A 16,638-nucleotide genomic window follows, 5' to 3' on the forward strand; every position below is an offset into this window, starting at 1 on the left:
CCCAGACAGTCTCCCACACTGGTGCTAGCAGGGCCTTAAGCTGTGTAACTTCTGCGATCTGAAGAGAGCAGGCACATTCAGCTTACAATGGCCATTGACATTAAATGCTGTAATCCATAGTCCTTTTTAATCGATTGTGAAACAAAATCTAAACGACATAATAAAAAGGCAACCGCACCACGGATTCCCAGACAGTCTCCCACACTGGTACTAGCGAGGCCTTAAGCTGTGTAACTTCTGCGATCTGACGAGAGCAGGCACATTCAGCTTAGAATGGCCATTGACATTAAATGCTTTAATCCATAGTCCTTTTTAATCGATTGTGAAACAAAATCTAAACGACATAATAAAAAGTCAACCGCACCACGGATTCCCAGACAGTCTCCCACACTGGTACTAGCGAGGGCTTAAGCTGTGTAACTTCTGCGATCTGACGAGAGCAGGGACATTCAGCTTAGAATGGCCATTGACATTAAATGCTTTAATCCATAGTCCTTTTTAATCGATTGTGAAACAAAATCGAAACGACATAATAAAAATTCAACCGCACCACGGATTCCCAGACAGTCTCCCACACTGGTACTAGCGAGGCCTTAAGCTGTGTAACTTCTGCGTTCGGACGAGAGCAGGCACATTCAGCTTAGAATGGCTATTGCCGCTAAATGCTTTAATCCATAGTCCTATTTAATCTATTGTGAAACAAAATCTAAACGACATAATAAAAAGTCAACTGCACCACGGATTCCCAGACAGTCTCCCACACTGGTACTAGCGAGGCCTTAAGCTGTGTAACTTCTGCGATCTGACGAGAGCTGGCACATTCAGCTTAGAATGGCCATTGACATTAAATGCTTTAATCCATAGTCCTTTTTAATCGATTGTGAAACAAAATCTAAACGACATAATAAAAAGTCAACCACACCACGGATTCCCAGAAAGTCTACCACACTGGTACTAGCGAGGCCTTAAGCTGTGTAACTTCTGCGATCTGACGAGAGCAGGGACATTCAGTTTAGAATGGCCATTGACATTAAAGGCTTTAATCCATAGTCCTTTTTAATCGATTGTGAAACAAAATTTAAACGGCATAATAAAAATTCAACCGCACCACGGATTCCCAGACAGTCTCCCACACTGGTACTAGCGAGGCCTTAAGCTGCGTAACTTCTGCGATCTGACGAGAGCAGGCACATTCAGCTTAGAATGGCCATTGACGTTAAATGCTTTAATCCATAGTCCTATTTAATCTATTGTGAAACAAAATCTAAATGACATAATAAAAAGTCAACCGCACCACGGATTCCCAGACAGTCTCCCACACTGGTACTAGCGAGGCGTTAAGCTGTGTAACTTCTGCGATCTAACGAGAGCAGGCACAGCCAGCTTAAAATGGCGATTGACATTAAATGCTTTAATCCATAGTCCTTTTTAATCGATTGTGAAACAAAATCTAAACGACATAATAAAAAGACAACCGCACCACGGATTCCCAGACAGTCTCCCACACTGGTACTAGCGAGGCCTTAAGCTGTGTAACTTCTGCGATCTGACGAGAGCAGGCACATTCAGCTTAGAATGGCCATTGACATTAAAAGCCTTAATCCATAGTCCTATTTAATCTATTGTGAAACAAAATCTAAACAACATAATAAAAAGTCAACCGCACCACGGATTCCCAGACAGTCTCCCACACTGGTACTAGCGAGGCCTTAAGCTGTGTAACTTCTGCGATCTGACGAGAGCAGGGACTTTCAGCTTAGAATGGCCATTGACATTAAATGCTTTAATCCATAGTCCTTTTTAATCGATTGTGAAACAAAATCTAAACGACATAATAAAAAGTCAACCGCACCACGGATTCCCAGACAGTCTCCCACACTGGTACTAGCGAGGACTTAAGCTGTGCAACTTCTGCGATCTGACGAGAGCAGGCACATTCAGCTTAGAATGGCCATTGACATTAAAAGCCTTAATCCATAGTCCTATTTAATCTATTGTGAAACAAAATCTAAACAACATAATAAAAAGTCAACCGCACCATGGATTCCCAGACAGTCTCCCACACTGGTACTAGCGAGGCCTTAAGCTGTGTAACTTCTGCGATCTGACGAGAGCAGGGACTTTCAGCTTAGAATGGCCATTGACATTAAATGCTTTAATCCATAGTCCTTTTTAATCGATTGTGAAACAAAATCTAAACGACATAATAAAAATTCAACCGCACCACGGATTCCCAGACAGTCTCCCACACTGGTACTAGCGAGGCCTTAAGCTGTGTAACTTCTGCGATCTGACGAGAGCAGGCACATTCAGCTTAGAATGGCCATTGACGTTAAATGCTTTAATCCATAGTCCTATTTAATCTATTGTGAAACAAAATCTAAACGACATAATAAAAAGTCAACCGCACCACGGATTCCCAGACAGTCTGCCACACTGGTACTAGCGAGGCCTTAAGCTGTGTAACTTCTGCGATCTGACGAGAGCAGGCACATTCAGCTTAGAATGGCCATTGACATTAAAAGCCTTAATCCATAGTCCTAATTAATCTATTGTGAAACAAAATCTAAACAACATAATAATAAGTCAACCGCACCACGGATTCCCAGACAGTCTCCCACACTGGTACTAGCGAGGCTTTAAGCTGTGTAACTTCTGCGATCTAACGAGAGCAGGCACAGCCAGCTTAAAATGGCCATTGACGTTAAATGCTTTAATCCATAGTCCTTTTTAATCGATTGTGAAACAAAATCTAAACGACATAATAAAAAGACAACCGCACCACGGATTCCCAGACAGTCTCCCACACTGGTACTAGCGAGGCCTTAAGCTGTGTAACTTCTGCGATCTGACGAGAGCAGGCACATTCAGCTTAGAATGGCCATTGACATTAAAAGCCTTAATCCATAGTCCTATTTAATCTATTGTGAAACAAAATCTAAACAACATAATAAAAAGTCAACCGCACCACGGATTCCCAGACAGTCTCCCACACTGGTACTAGCGAGGCCTTAAGCTGTGTAACTTCTGCGATCTGACGAGAGCAGGGACTTTCAGCTTAGAATGGCCATTGACATTAAATGGTTTAATCCATAGTCCTTTTTAATCGATTGTGAAACAAAATCTAAACGACATAATAAAAAGTCAACCGCACCACGGATTCCCAGACAGTCTCCCACACTGGTACTAGCGAGGCGTTAAGCTGTGTAACTTCTGCGATCTAACGAGAGCAGGCACATCCAGCTTAGAATGGCCATTGACATTAAATGCTTTAATCCATAGTCCTTTTTAATCGATTGTGAAACAAAATCTAAACGACATAATAAAAAGTCAACCGCACCACGGATTCCCAGACAGTCTCCCACACTGGTACTAGCGAGGACTTAAGCTGTGCAACTTCTGCGATCTGACGAGAGCAGGCACATTCAGCTTAGAATGGCCATTGACATTAAAAGCCTTAATCCATAGTCCTATTTAATCTATTGTGAAACAAAATCTAAACAACATAATAAAAAGTCAACCGCACCATGGATTCCCAGACAGTCTCCCACACTGGTACTAGCGAGGCCTTAAGCTGTGTAACTTCTGCGATCTGACGAGAGCAGGGACTTTCAGCTTAGAATGGCCATTGACATTAAATGCTTTAATCCATAGTCCTTTTTAATCGATTGTGAAACAAAATCTAAACGACATAATAAAAATTCAACCGCACCACGGATTCCCAGACAGTCTCCCACACTGGTACTAGCGAGGCCTTAAGCTGTGTAACTTCTGCGATCTGACGAGAGCAGGCACATTCAGCTTAGAATGGCCATTGACGTTAAATGCTTTAATCCATAGTCCTTTTTAATCGATTGTGAAACAAAATCTAAACGACATAATAAAAAGACAACCGCACCACGGATTCCCAGACAGTCTCCCACACTGGTACTAGCGAGGCCTTAAGCTGTGTAACTTCTGCGATCTGACGAGAGCAGGCACATTCAGCTTAGAATGGCCATTGACATTAAAAGCCTTAATCCATAGTCCTATTTAATCTATTGTGAAACAAAATCTAAACAACATAATAAAAAGTCAACCGCACCACGGATTCCCAGACAGTCTCCCACACTGGTACTAGCGAGGCCTTAAGCTGTGTAACTTCTGCGATCTGACGAGAGCAGGGACTTTCAGCTTAGAATGGCCATTGACATTAAATGCTTTAATCGATAGTCCTTTTTAATCGATTGTGAAACAAAATCTAAACGACATAATAAAAAGTCAACCGCACCACGGATTCCCAGACAGTCTCCCACACTGGTACTAGCGAGGCCTTAAGCTGTGTAACTTCTGCGATCTGACGAGAGCAGGGACATGCAGCTTAGAATGGCCATTGACGTTAAATGCTTTAATCCATAGTCCTATTTAATCTATTGTGAAACAAAATCTAAACGACATAATAAAAAGTCAACCGCACCACGGATTCCCAGACAGTCTCCCACACTGGTACTAGCGAGGCGTTAAGCTGTGTAACTTCTGCGATCTAACGAGAGCAGGCACATCCAGCTTAGAATGGCCATTGACATTAAATGCTTTAATCCATAGTCCTTTTTAATCGATTGTGAAACAAAATCTAAACGACATAATAAAAAGTCAACCGCACCACGGATTCCCAGACAGTCTCCCACACTGGTACTAGTGAGGCCTTAAGCTGTGTAACTTCTGCGATCTGACGAGAGCAGGCACATTCTGCTTAGTATGGCCATTGACATTAAAAGCGTTAATCCATAGTCCTATTTAATCTATTGTGAAGCAAAATCTAAACAACATAATAAAAAGTCAACCGCACCACGGATTCCCAGACAGTCTCCCACACTGGTACTAGCGAGGCCTTAAGCTGTGTAACTTCTGCGATCTGACGAGAGCAGGGACTTTTAGCTTAGAATGGCCATTGACATTAAATGCTTTAATCCATAGTCCTTTTTAATCGATTGTGAAACAAAATCTAAACGACATAATAAAAATTCAACCGCACCACGGATTCCCAGACAGTCTCCCACACTGGTACTAGCGAGGCCTTAAGCTGTGTAACTTCTGCGATCTGACGAGAGCAGGCACATTCAGCTTAGAATGGCCATTGACATTAAAATGCTTTAATCCATAGTCCTTTTTAATCGATTGTGAAACAAAATCTAAACGACATAATAAAAAGTCAACCGCACCACGGATTCCCAGACAGTCTCCCACACTGGTACTAGCGAGGCCTTAAGCTGTGTAACTTCTGCGATCTGACGAGAGCAGGCACATTCAGCTTAGAATGGCCATTGACGTTAAATGCTTTAATCCATAGTCCTATTTAATCTATTGTGAAACAAAATCTAAACGACATAATAAAAAGTCAACCGCACCACGGATTCCCAGACAGTCTCCCACACTGGTACTAGCGAGGCGTTAAGCTGTGTAACTTCTGCGATCTAACGAGAGCAGGCACATCCAGCTTAGAATGGCCATTGACATTAAATGCTTTAATCCATAGTCCTTTTTAATCGATTGTGAAACAAAATCTAAACGACATAATAAAAAGTCAACCGCACCACGGATTCCCAGACAGTCTCCCACACTGGTACTAGCGAGGCCTTAAGCTGTGTGACTTCTGCGATCTGACGAGAGCAGGCACATTCAGCTTAGAATGGCCATTGACATTAAAAGCCTTAATCCATAGTCCTATTTAATCTATTGTGAAACAAAATCTAAACAACATAATAAAAAGTCAACCGCACCACGGATTCCCAGACAGTCTCCCACACTGGTACTAGCGAGGCCTTAAGCTGTGTAACTTCAACGATCTGACGAGAGCAGGGACTTTCAGCTTAGAATGGCCATTGACATTAAATGCTTTAATCCATAGTCCTTTTTAATCGATTGTGAAACAAAATCTAAACGACATAATAAAAAGTCAACCGCACCACGGATTCCCAGACAGTCTCCCACACTGGTACTAGCGAGGGCTTAAGCTGTGTAACTTCTGCAATCTGACGAGAGCAGGCACATTCAGCTTAGAATGGCCATTGACGTTAAATGCTTTAATCCATAGTCCTATTTAATCTATTGTGAAACAAAATCTAAACGACATAATAAAAAGTCAACCGCACCACGGATTCCCACGGATTCCCACAGTCTCCCACACTGGTACTAGCGAGGCCTTAAGCTGTGTAACTTCTGCGATCTGACGAGAGCAGGTACTTTCAGCTTAGAATGGCAATTGCCATTAAATGCTTTAATCCATAGTCCTTTTTAATCGATTGTGAAACAAAATCTAAACGACATAATAAAAATGCAACCGCACCACAGATTCCCAGACAGTCTCCCACACTGGTACTAGCGAGGCTTTAAGCTGTGTACCTTCTGCGTTCTGACGAGAGCAGGCACATTCAGCTTAGAATGGCCATTGACGTGAAATGCTTTAATCCATAGTCCTATTTAATCTATTGTGAAACAAAATCTAAACGACATAATAAAAAGTCAACCGCACCACGGATTCCCAGACAGTCACCCACACTGGTACTAGCGAGGCCTTAAGCTGTGTAACTTCTGCGATCTGACGAGAGCAGGCACATTGAGCTTAGAATGGCCATTGACATTAAATGCTTTAATCCATAGTCCTTTTTAATCGATTGTGAAACAAAATCTAAACGACATAATAAAAAGGCAACCGCACCACGGATTCCCAGACAGTCTCCCACACTGGTACAAGCGAGGCCTTAAGCTGTGTAACTTCTGCGATCTGACGAGAGCAGGGACATTCAGCTTAGAATGGCCATTGACATTAAATGCTTTAATCCATAGTCCTTTTTAATCGATTGTGAAACAAAATCTAAACGACATAATAAAAATTAGACCGCACCACGGATTCCCAGACAGTCTCCCACACTGGTACTAGCGAGGCCTTAAGCTGTGTAACTTCTGCGATCTGACGAGAGCAGGCACATTCAGCTTAGAATGGCCATTGATGTTAAATGCTTTAATCCATAGTCCTATTTAATCTATTGTGAAACAAAATCTAAACGACATAATAAAAAGTCAACCGCACCACGGATTCCCAGACAGTCTCCCACACTGGTACTAGCGAGGCGTTAAGCTGTGTAACTTCTGCGATCTGACGAGAGCAGGCACATTCAGCTTAGAATGGCCATTGACATTAAAAGCCTTAATCCATAGTCCTATTTAATCTATTGTGAAACAAAATCTAAACAACATAATAAAATATCAACCGCACCACGGATTCCCAGACAGTCTCCCACACTGGTACTAGCGAGGCCTTAAGCTGTGTAACTTCTGCGATCTGACGAGAGCAGGGACTTTCAGCTTAGAATGGCCAATGACATTAAATGCTTTAATCCATAGTCCTTTTTAATCGATTGTGAAACAAAATCTAAACGACATAATAAAAATTCAACCGCACCACGGATTCCCAGACAGTCTCCCACACTGGTACTAGCGAGGCCTTAAGCTGTGTAACTCATGCGTTCTGACGAGAGCAGGCACATTCAGCTTAGAATGGCCATTGACATGAAATGCTTTAATCCATAGTCCTATTTAATCTATTGTGAAACAAAATCTAAACGACATAATAAAAAGGCAACCGCACCACGGATTCCCAGACAGTCTCCCACACTGGTACTAGCGAGGCCTTAAGCTGTGTAACTTCTGCGATCTGACGAAAGCAGGCACATTCAGCTTAGAATGGCCATTGACATTAAATGCTTTAATCCATAGTCCTTTTTAATCGATTGTGAAACAAAATCTAAACGACATAATAAAAAGTCAACCGCACCCCGGATTCCCAGACAGTCTCCCACACTGGTACTAGCGAGGCCTTAAGCTGTGTAACTTCTGCGATCTGACGAGAGCAGGCACATTCAGCTTAGAATGGCCATTGACATTAAATGCTTTAATCCATAGTCCTTTTTAATCGATTGTGAAACAAAATCTAAACGACATAATAAAAAGTCAACCGCACCACGGATTTCCAGACAGTCTCCCACACTAGTACTAGCGAGGGCTTAAGCTGTGTAACTTCTGCGATCTGACGAGAGCAGGCACATTCAGCTTAGAATGGCCATTGACATTAAATGCTTTAATCCATAGTCCTTTTTAATCGATTGTGAAACAAAATCTAAACGACATAATAAAAATTTAACCGCACCACGGATTCCCAGACAGTCTCCCACACTGGTACTAGCGAGGCCTTAAGCTGTGTAACTTCTGCGATCTGACGAGAGCAGGCACATTCAGCTTAGAATGGCCATTGACATTAAAAGCCTTAATCCATAGTCCTATTTAATCTATTGTGAAACAAAATCTAAACAACATAGTAAGAAGTCAACCGCACCACGGATTCCCAGACAGTCTCCCACACTGATACTAGCGAGACCTTAAGCTGTGTAACTTCTGCGATCTGACGAGAGCAGGCACATTCAGCTTAGAATGGCCATTGACATTAAATGCTTTAATTTATAGTCCTTTTTAATCGATTGTGAAACAAAGTCTAAACGACATAATAAAAAGTCAACCGCACCACGGATTCCCAGACAGTCTCCCACACTGGTACTAGCGAGGCCTTAAGCTGTGTAACTTCTGCGATCTGACGAGAGCAGGCACATTCAGCTTAGAATGGCCATTGACATTAAATGCTTTAATCCATAGTCCTTTTTAATCGATTGTGAAACAAAATCTAAACAACATAATAAAAAGTCAACTGCACCACTGATTCCCAGACAGTCTCCCACACTGGTACTAGCGAGGCCTTAAGCTGTGTAACTTCTGCGATCTGACGAGAGCAGGCACATTCAGCTTAGAATGGCCATTGACATTAAATGCTTTAATCCATAGTCCTTTTTAATCGATTATGAAACAAAATCTAAACGACATAATAAAAAGTCAACCGCACCACGGATTCCCAGACAGTCTCCCACACTGGTACTAGCGGGGCCTTAAGCTGTGTAACTTCTGCGATCTGACGAGAGCAGGAACATTCATCTTAGAATGGCCATTGACATTGAATGCTATAATCCATAGTCCTTTTTAATCGATTGTGAAACAAAATCTAAACGACATAATAAAAATTCAACCGCACCACGGATTCCCAGACAGTCTCCCACACTGGTACTAGCGAGGCCTTAAGCTGTGTAACTTCTGCGATCTGACGAGAGCAAGCACATTCAGCTTAGAATGGCCATTGACTTTAAATGCTTTAATCCATAGTCCTATTTAATCTATTGTGAAACAAAATCTAAACAACATAATAAAAAATCGACCGCACCACGGATTCCCAGACAGTCTCCCACACTGGTACTAGCGAGGCATTAAGCTGCGTAACTTCTGCGATCTAACGAGAGCAGGCACATTCAGCTTAGAATGGCCATTGACATTAAATGCTTTAATCCATAGTCCTTTTTAATCGATTGTGAAACAAAATCTAAACAACATAATAAAAAGTCAACCGCACCACGGATTCCCAGACAGTCTCCCACACTGGTACTAGCGAGGCCTTAAGCTGTGTAACTTCTGCGATCTGACGACAGCAGGCACATTCAGCTTAGAATGGCCATTGACATTAAAAGCCTTAATCCATAGTCCTATTTAATCTATTGTGAAACAAAATCTAAACGACATAATAAAAAGTCAACCGCACCACGGATTCCCAGACAGTCTCCCACACTGGTACTAGCGAGGCCTTAAGCTGTGTAACTTCTGCGATCTGACGAAAGCAGGCACATTCAGCTTAGAATGGCCATTGACATTAAATACTTTAATCCATAGTCCTTTTTAATCGATTGTGAAACAAAATCTAAACGACATAATAAAAAGTCAACCGCACCACGGATTCCCAGACAGTCTCCCACACTGGTACTAGCGAGGACTTAAGCTGTGTAACTTCAGCGATCTGACGAAAGCAGGCACATTCAGCTTAGAATGGCCATTGACATTAAATACTTTAATCCATAGTCCTTTTTAATCGATTGTGAAACAAAATCTAAACGACATAATAAAAAGGCAACCGCACCACGGATTCCCAGACAGCCTCCCACACTGGTACTAGCGAGGCCTTAAGCTGTGTAACTTCTGCGATCTGACGAGAGCAGGCACCTTCAGCTTAGAATGGCCACTGACATTAAATGCTTTAATCCATAGTCCTATTTAATCTATTGTGAAACAAAATCTAAACGACATAATAAAAAGTCAACCGCACCACGGATTCCCAGACAGTCTCCCACACTGGTACTAGTGTTATGGTATAAATATATGTATAATGTATCTGGGGCCCCAAGGAGTGAAATGTTATAGAGGAGAACATGTGTTACAATAGAATGAATATTTTAGAAAGGTTAAGAGAGGAAATAGTTTGCAGCTGCTCTGCTGTCCATTGTCTGTAAACAGATGGTGGACAATCAATTGACCAACCCCCCTCCTAAGCATAAAGGAAGCCTAAGGGAATACCTTGAGTTCCACCAATGGGCTTTATGGGAAAAAAAGGATGTAAGGATTGAATATACAGATGACTTCTTTGTTCTTTGTTCTTTGTTCTGACGCTATAAAAGCAACCACTACAGTTAAATAAAGGCAGAAGGATTTTTACTTTGAGAAACGTCTCAGTGTATCTGTTGCTTCTCCGAGCTCGCCCCCCCCCCCACCTGATTTGAACCTGCATGGAGATCAAGGCGTAACGTGACTCAAATTGCGATCACAGAAATTGGCGCCCGAACAGGGACTTGACCAGAAGGACGGCACCCCACCTAGGGGATCTCCCGGGACTTGAATGGCGACCTCACGGACGAAGGAACGTGCAGACCACTGCTGCAGCAAGGTAAGAAGACTTAATTCTTACAAACTCTGCTCTGCACCTTCCTGTCTGGTAGGTCACCTTCCCGGTAGTACTCCTGAGGAATAGAGGGGCCACATGAGGGTATTTTTAGTGTAAAAATCTGGTCAAGTCTATATGTAAATCCTACCCTCAGGATAAAGTGCCTGATCTCCATGGCAGTATTTGTATGAATGTTGTAGAAACCCAGTTTTGTGTCACAAATGCATTTTAGAATAAGGAAATTGTTTTTGGAAAAAAAACTTCCGATAATCCGGCAAATTACCAAAAACATGTGTACATGCTTCAGGTGACTATGGGGATTATGATAGGCTAAATTTAAGCCCGGAAATCGAAAATTTTGTGCAATCTGATAATCCGGCAAAATACCGAAAATGTGTGTACAGCATTGAGGTACTTGCGGGGATTATCATGCACTGATTTTCAGCTCAAAATTCCAGAATTTTGTGCAATCTGATAATCCGGCATGTCAAAAGAACAGCTTGATTTTACGTTTGCCTTGTTATTTGGATTAGGAATATTTGTCATATTACTGTTATGGTGTGGAGGATATCTCCTTGAGTGGTGTCTCAGACGAGGAAAGTTATAAAAGGACTGTGAAAGGGAAAGATCCTCTGGCCAGAGTAGAAGAGTTAGTACGGAAAAAAATCTGTAACAAAATAAGAAGTATCAAGTGGATAAGTAACTGTCGAAAATAGGCAAGAAAGAAATTTGTCTATCAGGAAACTTACCCCTTGAATTACTTAGGGTGTGCCAAAAAAGGCCACCACTTACAGTCACAAGACGAGGAACTTGGTGTTCCTATTAAGGAGTTTCGAGGGGATAAGTAACTGTCTAAAATAGGTGAGAAGAAATTCACCTATCAGGAAAATTACCCCCTACGTAACTTAGGGTCTGCCCATAGGCAACCACTTATAACTATGGGGAACTTGGTGTTCCTATTACGAGATGAGCACCCACAAGGACTGACAGCCAAACAGGTAGTAGCAGAAAGAGAAGGTAAAAAGGCAACGCAAGGAACAAATCAGTTAATGAAGGCATGTGGAATGGGAAAAGCGGGAAGATTAGATCTGGAAAAATGGAATGAATGTTGTGACACAAAACATGGATGGTTGAAAGATAAAAGGTTACAGGGGAAAGCAGAAGCATGGAGAAAAGTGTCAGAAGAAGTAGTACGAGGAGGTTTCAGGGAAACAGAATGTAAAGATAAGTTTTACTACACTTGTTATAATGAAGGTGGTAAACAAGGAAACAGAATAGCAAGTAGCCCACCGGGGTATGGGGTAGTCACGACGCAGGGACCAGGAGGATGGACGTGTGGAGTGTGTGGTCAGCAGAATCAAGCATGGAGGGATACTTGTTTTGCATGCGGGGCAGCAAGAGCAGGAGGGCAAAATCCCCTAGGGATATATCCAGTGGTACCAAGAATGAATAGTACAAACCCCTTTGCCCCCTCACCTCAACAAGTACCAGAACCATATAAACAAACAATAGGGTTGGCCCCTGTAGTGTTGGCAGGAATAACCCCAGTAACAGGAGGAGCCGAGGGCTCAACGGATGAAAGAGTAGAAACTAGAGCGTATAGAGAGAAAAGGGAAAAAGAGGAGGCGGAAGAGAAAGAGGAAAGGGAAAGACATCAGCGTAATATGAATCAGGCAGAAGCAGCAAGGAAGCTTCCCGAGTCAAAAGATACGACGCAAGCATTAGAAAACGTGGGAAAAAGGTTACAAGTGTTGACAGACCTATTTGCGGCTGAAGCTGACAAAAATTTCAATAAAGGTAGAGAACATAAATATAAGCCATGGAACCCTAGGGATGCATTGACTTTAGTTCAGAAAGCCCCCGACCCGGAGACAGAGCCTGTCCCTTTTTGGAGATATATAGAAGTAGTAGCTGTTTTAATGTTGCAAATGACCTTATAGTAAATTCCCATATGGTATAATTTAGAATCAACTAGTGTGACAAGAGAAGGGGGAGGTGGAGAACAGCTGCTAGTGAGATAAGAAATGTCATCTTGTTCTTGAAATGAATGGACACAACATTAAATGCTGATATAGATATTTTGTATGACTTTGTGTCATATTGTATGTATTAGAGAACAGGACCAGCAGACGCCCGGTAATGGCGTCCGTACCTCATGTTGAGTGTGTCCTCATTGTTGGTGGGAAACCCCCTGCGCACTGTTTCCAATGGGAGAGGCTGCCCCCCCTGCCCCTGATGTGGCCACGCCCGGCCCATCCAAATCAGTATGGAATAATCACCTTGTTAATTTTGTCATTTGTAGTGTTTTTTCTATTTACAGAAGTTCCAGTCTAGTTCACTGATGAAACAACACGTCATCATAATATAGAGATGGTGGCCGACAGATTGTACGGTTAAACATTAACGTAGATAATTCCTATACAATGGTGTGATAAATGATTGCAGATACGTATGTTGTTTTGCAGGCATTGAAAGTGTTAAGTTGTGAGAAGTTGTGAGAAGTTGTGAGAAGCTTTGAGTGTGTGACCCCCCTCCCTCCCCTCTAAAGTGTGCTGTGTTTGGGAGGAGGAGGAGGGGGGCTGACTGGGTGCAGTCTGCAGGGCTGATGAGACAAAGGGATCTCAATATGCACTACTGAGATATATATATATCAGTAATGTCTACAAACCGAAATACATTTCTTCTCTTTTGCGCAAGCGCTGTTGGTTATAAAAGTTACGATATTTATGTGTTATGATGTGATCAGATTTCATGTGTTTTGATGTTAATTCAGATGTATTAAACTACAGATACTGTGAGACACGGGGGTTTGAAAATGTATGTGCCCCCCACCGTTATACTGTTTATTGGTTTGCAGTAATTAATGTTATCAGAGATAATATTTTCTGTTTTATTGAATAACTAACTACAATTGTTCTATTTTTGATTTCACATAGAAATTATGTCATTGTAAAGATAACATGTTTGTCAGGAAAAAGTCATTTTTGTTTCAGGCTGTTGCACATTACAAGGGGTTAAATTAGTGTTATGTTGAGATGTAGTTTTGAACTCTGCTACATCACTCTCGCAGAGTCCACAAAGGGGGGAAGGGTGAAGGAACTGATCAGGTACAATTGTGGTTTATGTGTAAGAGACCATCCCCCTCCAGCAAAGTTACACAGGAGGATGTGACGTCACTCACACGAGTTTTTATGGATTTAGATGAGGGAGAAGGCAAAACAAAACTTGTCTGGACATTGTTAATTTGATGTAAAGTTTTTGGGAATGTTTTATTTTTATTTGTTTTTGTATTAATCAAGTATTTGCAGAACCTGATAAAGGTGAGATTCTCAAAGTATTCTGGATTATCAGCTGAATGAGGAGGAGTTGTGTTTGGTAGCGGCTTGTGACACCAATCCATGGAGTACCTCTACGCAAGCATATACTTTGTACTGTACTGAACAAAATGGACATGCCACTGCAGTTCTCACACAAAGTCATGGACCACAGCAGAGCCCGGTAGCATATTATTCAGCTAGACTAGACCCTGTGGCCCGAGGTTCCCCATCATGTGTGAGAGCTATCATTGCTGTAAATTCAATGTTAAACAAGGCCTCAGATTTGGTCCTGGCATTTCCAGTCCAAGTTTTGCACCACATGATATTATTGTTATTTTTACTCAAGTACAACCGAAGCATTTGTCAACTGCAAGACATTTGAGATTAACCTGTGCTCTTCTTCTTCCTGAGCAGGTTACTTTACACCGCTGTACTACATTGAACCCAGCTACCTTACTGCCTTTGGAGCAAGGGGGAGAAGACGTAGGTAAAGTATGGTCACAATTTTTGCCTGAAACTGATGAACATGATTTTATGGCCCAGGAAACAGTGGGGTTCGCACATGTAAAAGATACCCCACTCCAAAACCCAGACCTAATACTCTTTGTGGATGGTTCAAGGTATTGTGTAGAAGGATCTTTTCTTACAGGATATGCAGTAACCACCGAAGATGTAGTCCTAGAAGCAGCCTCCTTACCAGCGTCCCGCTCAGCACAAGAAGCGGAGCTTAAGGCCCTGGCAGCAGCATGCCAACATGCAGAAGGAAAGACAGCAAATATATACACTGACTCTCGATATGCTTTTGGGATTGCACACGATTATGGCCCCATATGGAGGGCAAGACAATTTTTGACCTCTGCAGGTACACCTGTAAAGAATGCAGACTTTGTAAAATACTTGATGGAGACCCTGATGTTACCTACTGAGGTAGCAGTAATAAAGATAAAAGCTCACACTACGGCCAACACACCAGAAGCAAGGGGAAATGCCCCGGCAGACGAAGCGGCAAAGCAAGCAGCACAGAAGCTACCCGTGTTAGCAGCCGTATGTCAGATAAACGATCCAGAGGAAACAAGACCAGCTGTAAGCCCGGAACTACTGCAAAAACTTCAAGGACAAGCAACAGAAGAAGAAAAAGACAAGTGGACGGCCCAAGGAGCAACGCTACGAAAAGATGGCCTCTGGCAGTGCCAGAATAAACTGTGCCTGCCTAAGACAATGTTCCCAATGATGGCCCAGATAACACATGGAGCGACTCACCAATCAAAAACGGCAATGATGGACTTGGTAAACAAGGTGTGGTATGCTCCAGGGTTTAGTGTGATGGCCAGCAGTTTTACACAAGGATGCATGATCTGTGCAACACATAATATTGGAAGAACTGTAAAAGTACCACAGAAGCACACACCCAGACCAATTTACCCATTCCAGAGACTACAGATAGACTATATTCAATTACCAAAAGTCGGTACCTATGAGTATGTGCTTGTTTGTATTGATCTCTTTTCAGGATGGCCAGAAGCTTTTCCAGTCACCAAAGCTACAGCCGTAGCCACAGCAAAGAAACTGATCAACGAGGTGGTGTGCAGATATGGAGTTCCAGAGATGATGGAGAGCGACAGAGGAACTCATTTTACGGGTGAAATCATGAACCATGTGTTGTCAGCTCTAGGCATAAGTCAAGCCCTACATACACCATACCATCCACAAAGTAGTGGGACGGTTGAGAGACTAAATGGGACTCTCAAATTGAAAATCCAAAAAGTAATGGTAGAAACCGGGAAACCATGGACCGAGTGTCTACCATTAGCCTTGTTCTCAGTAAGATACACGCCCACAAAAAGAACAGGTCTCAGCCCATATGAGATCTTATTTGGGTCGGCTCCCAGATTAGGATGTTATTTTCCACAGGTGCTCCAAATGCAGTATGGTAGACTAACAGATTATGTATAAACGCTGAACAAACAATTGACCAAGGTGTATGCACAAGTCTTTGCTTCCATTCCAGGTCCTGATTCAGTTGACGTATAAGCTAGAACCAGCAGATTGGGTCGTTGTTAAAAGACACGTGAGGAAAAGTCTAGACCCAAGATTTGATGGTCCTTTTCAAGTCCTACTCGTTACAAGCACCTCAGTGAAGCTCGAAGGAAAGGCAAGCTGGATTCACGCCAGTCATTGTAAAAAGGTTCTTCAGCCAGAAGAATGAAGATCTTTGCGGTTGTTGCGGCGGTTGTTGCGTGTGCTCTTATACAAAAAGGCAGAACTGCTACTCCTGTACACGTAATCAGTACAGAATCACTGGAACAGTTCAGGACAGGGTAGGCGAATGCCACAGTGGATAGAAAGCAGGGTAACTACACCTGTAAGGCCAATGACCCGTGTTATACTACAAATGTGACTACAACCGAAGGGACTTGGAGAAAAGGACCACATGGAGGGACTGTGTACCTTCACATAGACAAAACAGCCAACATTAGC

At 42.4% G+C, this 16,638-nt stretch overlaps 52 pseudogenes; all 52 read right to left on the reverse strand.

Moving 5' to 3' along the window:
- Positions 1–166: 166 nt before the first annotated feature.
- Positions 167–285, reverse strand: LOC142725691 (5S ribosomal RNA; annotated as a pseudogene).
- Positions 286–352: 67 nt separating this feature from the next.
- On the reverse strand, positions 353–471 carry LOC142725889 (5S ribosomal RNA; annotated as a pseudogene).
- A 67-nt stretch (positions 472–538) lies between these two features.
- LOC142725864 (5S ribosomal RNA) lies at positions 539–657 on the reverse strand (annotated as a pseudogene).
- Positions 658–724: 67 nt separating this feature from the next.
- LOC142725781 (5S ribosomal RNA) lies at positions 725–843 on the reverse strand (annotated as a pseudogene).
- A 67-nt stretch (positions 844–910) lies between these two features.
- On the reverse strand, positions 911–1,029 carry LOC142726062 (5S ribosomal RNA; annotated as a pseudogene).
- A 67-nt stretch (positions 1,030–1,096) lies between these two features.
- Positions 1,097–1,215, reverse strand: LOC142725652 (5S ribosomal RNA; annotated as a pseudogene).
- Positions 1,216–1,282: 67 nt separating this feature from the next.
- On the reverse strand, positions 1,283–1,401 carry LOC142725882 (5S ribosomal RNA; annotated as a pseudogene).
- Positions 1,402–1,468: 67 nt separating this feature from the next.
- LOC142725675 (5S ribosomal RNA) lies at positions 1,469–1,587 on the reverse strand (annotated as a pseudogene).
- Positions 1,588–1,654: 67 nt separating this feature from the next.
- LOC142725601 (5S ribosomal RNA) lies at positions 1,655–1,773 on the reverse strand (annotated as a pseudogene).
- A 67-nt stretch (positions 1,774–1,840) lies between these two features.
- LOC142726044 (5S ribosomal RNA) lies at positions 1,841–1,959 on the reverse strand (annotated as a pseudogene).
- Positions 1,960–2,026: 67 nt separating this feature from the next.
- LOC142725804 (5S ribosomal RNA) lies at positions 2,027–2,145 on the reverse strand (annotated as a pseudogene).
- A 67-nt stretch (positions 2,146–2,212) lies between these two features.
- Positions 2,213–2,331, reverse strand: LOC142725747 (5S ribosomal RNA; annotated as a pseudogene).
- Positions 2,332–2,398: 67 nt separating this feature from the next.
- LOC142725766 (5S ribosomal RNA) lies at positions 2,399–2,517 on the reverse strand (annotated as a pseudogene).
- A 67-nt stretch (positions 2,518–2,584) lies between these two features.
- Positions 2,585–2,703, reverse strand: LOC142725790 (5S ribosomal RNA; annotated as a pseudogene).
- A 67-nt stretch (positions 2,704–2,770) lies between these two features.
- LOC142725673 (5S ribosomal RNA) lies at positions 2,771–2,889 on the reverse strand (annotated as a pseudogene).
- Positions 2,890–2,956: 67 nt separating this feature from the next.
- LOC142725602 (5S ribosomal RNA) lies at positions 2,957–3,075 on the reverse strand (annotated as a pseudogene).
- Positions 3,076–3,142: 67 nt separating this feature from the next.
- LOC142725974 (5S ribosomal RNA) lies at positions 3,143–3,261 on the reverse strand (annotated as a pseudogene).
- Positions 3,262–3,328: 67 nt separating this feature from the next.
- On the reverse strand, positions 3,329–3,447 carry LOC142726045 (5S ribosomal RNA; annotated as a pseudogene).
- A 67-nt stretch (positions 3,448–3,514) lies between these two features.
- LOC142725802 (5S ribosomal RNA) lies at positions 3,515–3,633 on the reverse strand (annotated as a pseudogene).
- Positions 3,634–3,700: 67 nt separating this feature from the next.
- On the reverse strand, positions 3,701–3,819 carry LOC142725741 (5S ribosomal RNA; annotated as a pseudogene).
- A 67-nt stretch (positions 3,820–3,886) lies between these two features.
- LOC142725674 (5S ribosomal RNA) lies at positions 3,887–4,005 on the reverse strand (annotated as a pseudogene).
- Positions 4,006–4,072: 67 nt separating this feature from the next.
- Positions 4,073–4,191, reverse strand: LOC142725603 (5S ribosomal RNA; annotated as a pseudogene).
- A 67-nt stretch (positions 4,192–4,258) lies between these two features.
- LOC142725704 (5S ribosomal RNA) lies at positions 4,259–4,377 on the reverse strand (annotated as a pseudogene).
- Positions 4,378–4,444: 67 nt separating this feature from the next.
- Positions 4,445–4,563, reverse strand: LOC142725977 (5S ribosomal RNA; annotated as a pseudogene).
- A 67-nt stretch (positions 4,564–4,630) lies between these two features.
- LOC142725664 (5S ribosomal RNA) lies at positions 4,631–4,749 on the reverse strand (annotated as a pseudogene).
- A 67-nt stretch (positions 4,750–4,816) lies between these two features.
- LOC142725777 (5S ribosomal RNA) lies at positions 4,817–4,935 on the reverse strand (annotated as a pseudogene).
- Positions 4,936–5,002: 67 nt separating this feature from the next.
- On the reverse strand, positions 5,003–5,121 carry LOC142725744 (5S ribosomal RNA; annotated as a pseudogene).
- Positions 5,122–5,189: 68 nt separating this feature from the next.
- On the reverse strand, positions 5,190–5,308 carry LOC142726037 (5S ribosomal RNA; annotated as a pseudogene).
- Positions 5,309–5,375: 67 nt separating this feature from the next.
- LOC142725978 (5S ribosomal RNA) lies at positions 5,376–5,494 on the reverse strand (annotated as a pseudogene).
- A 67-nt stretch (positions 5,495–5,561) lies between these two features.
- On the reverse strand, positions 5,562–5,680 carry LOC142725687 (5S ribosomal RNA; annotated as a pseudogene).
- Positions 5,681–5,747: 67 nt separating this feature from the next.
- On the reverse strand, positions 5,748–5,866 carry LOC142725946 (5S ribosomal RNA; annotated as a pseudogene).
- A 67-nt stretch (positions 5,867–5,933) lies between these two features.
- On the reverse strand, positions 5,934–6,052 carry LOC142726018 (5S ribosomal RNA; annotated as a pseudogene).
- A 447-nt stretch (positions 6,053–6,499) lies between these two features.
- Positions 6,500–6,618, reverse strand: LOC142725724 (5S ribosomal RNA; annotated as a pseudogene).
- Positions 6,619–6,685: 67 nt separating this feature from the next.
- On the reverse strand, positions 6,686–6,804 carry LOC142725907 (5S ribosomal RNA; annotated as a pseudogene).
- Positions 6,805–6,871: 67 nt separating this feature from the next.
- Positions 6,872–6,990, reverse strand: LOC142726073 (5S ribosomal RNA; annotated as a pseudogene).
- A 67-nt stretch (positions 6,991–7,057) lies between these two features.
- On the reverse strand, positions 7,058–7,176 carry LOC142725915 (5S ribosomal RNA; annotated as a pseudogene).
- Positions 7,177–7,243: 67 nt separating this feature from the next.
- LOC142725908 (5S ribosomal RNA) lies at positions 7,244–7,362 on the reverse strand (annotated as a pseudogene).
- Positions 7,363–7,429: 67 nt separating this feature from the next.
- LOC142726098 (5S ribosomal RNA) lies at positions 7,430–7,548 on the reverse strand (annotated as a pseudogene).
- Positions 7,549–7,615: 67 nt separating this feature from the next.
- Positions 7,616–7,734, reverse strand: LOC142725860 (5S ribosomal RNA; annotated as a pseudogene).
- A 67-nt stretch (positions 7,735–7,801) lies between these two features.
- LOC142725612 (5S ribosomal RNA) lies at positions 7,802–7,920 on the reverse strand (annotated as a pseudogene).
- Positions 7,921–7,987: 67 nt separating this feature from the next.
- Positions 7,988–8,106, reverse strand: LOC142726003 (5S ribosomal RNA; annotated as a pseudogene).
- Positions 8,107–8,173: 67 nt separating this feature from the next.
- Positions 8,174–8,292, reverse strand: LOC142725960 (5S ribosomal RNA; annotated as a pseudogene).
- Positions 8,293–8,359: 67 nt separating this feature from the next.
- LOC142725925 (5S ribosomal RNA) lies at positions 8,360–8,478 on the reverse strand (annotated as a pseudogene).
- Positions 8,479–8,545: 67 nt separating this feature from the next.
- On the reverse strand, positions 8,546–8,664 carry LOC142726049 (5S ribosomal RNA; annotated as a pseudogene).
- A 67-nt stretch (positions 8,665–8,731) lies between these two features.
- LOC142725715 (5S ribosomal RNA) lies at positions 8,732–8,850 on the reverse strand (annotated as a pseudogene).
- A 67-nt stretch (positions 8,851–8,917) lies between these two features.
- LOC142725799 (5S ribosomal RNA) lies at positions 8,918–9,036 on the reverse strand (annotated as a pseudogene).
- A 67-nt stretch (positions 9,037–9,103) lies between these two features.
- On the reverse strand, positions 9,104–9,222 carry LOC142725881 (5S ribosomal RNA; annotated as a pseudogene).
- A 67-nt stretch (positions 9,223–9,289) lies between these two features.
- On the reverse strand, positions 9,290–9,408 carry LOC142726095 (5S ribosomal RNA; annotated as a pseudogene).
- A 67-nt stretch (positions 9,409–9,475) lies between these two features.
- LOC142725979 (5S ribosomal RNA) lies at positions 9,476–9,594 on the reverse strand (annotated as a pseudogene).
- Positions 9,595–9,661: 67 nt separating this feature from the next.
- On the reverse strand, positions 9,662–9,780 carry LOC142725714 (5S ribosomal RNA; annotated as a pseudogene).
- A 67-nt stretch (positions 9,781–9,847) lies between these two features.
- Positions 9,848–9,966, reverse strand: LOC142726088 (5S ribosomal RNA; annotated as a pseudogene).
- A 67-nt stretch (positions 9,967–10,033) lies between these two features.
- LOC142726029 (5S ribosomal RNA) lies at positions 10,034–10,152 on the reverse strand (annotated as a pseudogene).
- Positions 10,153–16,638: the final 6,486 nt, after the last annotated feature.

The sequence above is a fragment of the Rhinoderma darwinii genome, unplaced genomic scaffold, assembly GCF_050947455.1.
Source record: "Rhinoderma darwinii isolate aRhiDar2 unplaced genomic scaffold, aRhiDar2.hap1 Scaffold_609, whole genome shotgun sequence".
Lineage (NCBI taxonomy): Eukaryota > Metazoa > Chordata > Amphibia > Anura > Rhinodermatidae > Rhinoderma > Rhinoderma darwinii.